At 43.9% G+C, this 2,511-nt stretch overlaps 1 non-coding gene across 1 annotated transcript; it reads left to right on the forward strand.

Moving 5' to 3' along the window:
- Positions 1-2,110: 2,110 nt before the first annotated feature.
- Trnad-guc (transfer RNA aspartic acid (anticodon GUC)) lies at positions 2,111-2,182 on the forward strand. The gene has a single exon. It is a non-coding gene; the product is annotated as a tRNA-Asp (tRNA).
- The last annotated feature ends 329 nt before the right edge of the window (positions 2,183-2,511 follow it).

Below are 2,511 nucleotides of genomic sequence, written 5' to 3' on the forward strand. Positions count from 1 at the left end.
TGGAACCACGCTACACTTGAACGTGACTCGGCACATCCGCGTGCTTATTTCACAGTCTTAGCAGAAAGGATTCAGCAACTGAAAAATTCGGCGCCACTTTGACTCGGAATGTTGAGTTCATTCCAGAAATCCGAAACAGGGGCGGTATTCTCGAGTTTTGTCCCTTTTGCGTCCCTTTAAAAAGTCTCCCTTTTGGCAATCCCTGATTGGCTAAAAGCAAACAACCGGAAGTGACGTAACGCAAGCGCAACAAACCTACTGCCAACGCCCACTGCTTAACCGAAAGTACATCACCATGAAAGGGACTCAAAAGGGACGTTTTTAAAAGGGACAGTTACGAGAATACCGCCCCAGGTCCGCCACCGTCCCCGAAGGAGTGGTGTCTGACAGAACAATTCCGAAGCTTAAATCTGTGTTGGGCGAAAAATTCCCGAATTCCCTGTGCTAGCATAACTGAAAAAATTTTTGAGCCATAAAAATTCTGAGGTTCCAGATGGAATTACATAACCGAGCGTTACGAAGTACAAGCACGCTCTGCCAGTTTCAGTGGACGTTGAGCGTTCTTTTTCGCAAACAAATATAGACGGAACGAGGGCAAAACTTCGACCGTGCTACATTGAAATTGAGCTAATTTGTCATGTTCTTGATTACAAGTCTTTCTCCGACTGTCGAATTACCTTACATTTCACGTAAATCTGTTGAAGTTTCGGTACTTCTCCTGCCCACTTTTAAGAAGGAAGTAAAATTACTTACCCATATCACAAGATTTCTCCGGTGTTTCCATTGCAAGTAAAAAAGCTGTCCTGAAATACGCTGGTGAAGTATGTATGAACTGCGCCTACATATATCTAAACTGTGGTATTTGACCCCTATATGCCAAAATGGCGCTCTTCAATGCCTAGTATAGGAGCCTAATACCTTGGTTTCTCGTGCCCTAAAGTTCCTGTCTCTAGCCATAACTGAGCACTTAGAAATCCATCGTCGGGCATGCCCTATGTGACCTGAACCACAACGTAGCAAATTCATAAATCATAGTCATACACAGTTACACGTCATATGTGATAGTCATTGCACGTGGTCATGAGAACATATTCTACAAATATCTCGGAGTAACCCTTTGCAGTGGTTTAACCTGGGAAACGCACATTTCGAAGATAATTTCATCTGCTAACGAAACACTCGAATTCTGAAAACGCCATTCGCGCCACGCCCGTCAAAATGTAGAATTACTAGCCTATCAGTCTCTGCTCAGGTCAAAATTAAAATACGCATCCCCTATTTGGAAGCCGCTTCAAAATGGGGCTACACGATTTATTCATTCTAAGTACTCCTACGACGTCAGCATAGCAGCACTGAAAACAGAATCCGACTTGTCATCGCTTGCATTCCACCGCCGCCTTTACTGGTTTTTGCCTTTTCCACAAGTTCCTTCACAGCTTGATCAGCCATCCGCCATACATTTCCTACCTGCACGCATCTCCACCCGCAACAAGTTCCGCGCCCGCAAACGCGCACAGTCACTTTTTCGTCTTCATTATTTTTTCGTACAGCAAAGATCTGGAACGGCCTTTCTAACGAAATCACCGCCGTAACCTGCCCTTCCACATTTTTGAACACCGTAACAAATTACCTTACATTGTAATAAAATATGGCTCTCAATTTTTGTTGTATTTATACGATTACCCCTTATGTAATGCGCCTTCGGTGGGGTCTTTAAGGTAATAAAAGGTAAGGAAAGGAAATCATATGAGTCGTAACACATTTCTAATAACTCATTACTCATAACGTAAATATCATACACACACCATGTGACCGAGTCATAGAGCATACTAATGGGAATGTGGTCATAAGTCATGGCACAATCATAACCACAACGCAGTACCAATAACAATGTGTTGTACCCCATATTACCCCATGTATACATGTGGAGCGCGTCATTTCATCGTCATGTGTCATATAACATCGTCATATAACATAGTTGTGAAGTCACAATGAGGTCATCGTCACGGCCATGAAGTCATAGCTTGGCTGTTATGGCAAGAAGAAACCTTTCACAAAACATTTAAAAAAAAAGCCATGTCTCGGAAGCGTAAGCGTGTGCGTTTCGCCCTCCTCGTTAGTATAGTGGTCAGTATCCCCGCCTGTCACGCGGGAGACCGGGGTTCGATTCCCCGACGGGGAGTGTTTTTTTTTTTTTTTCTTTTTGCTTTCAAGCATTTCATGTTTGATTTTACGGACTACTTAGGCAAGACCACCGCAGGCAAAATTATGCCGTTCCCTGTGATTCCATGCGTGCTAGCTTTGGTCGCGCCACGCAGACGGTGTACCGCATGCGCATGTAGGACTCTTTTAAATATCCGAGTTATTCGTTGGTGTAGAGCAGACCCTTGTTCGTCTCAAGAGCGTTCGATTGGACATGCAGTGCTTTCATATTTACAACTCCTAAGCAGTGCTTCTGTATCTTCGGAGTTTCACGAAGCATTTGCTGATAATAGCGGAACGCCAGTTTGC

This window comes from Haemaphysalis longicornis, unplaced genomic scaffold (genome assembly GCF_048455015.1).
Source record: "Haemaphysalis longicornis isolate Haplotype H1 unplaced genomic scaffold, Haemaphysalis longicornis Haplotype H1 scaffold_10, whole genome shotgun sequence".
NCBI classification, from domain to species: domain Eukaryota; kingdom Metazoa; phylum Arthropoda; class Arachnida; order Ixodida; family Ixodidae; genus Haemaphysalis; species Haemaphysalis longicornis.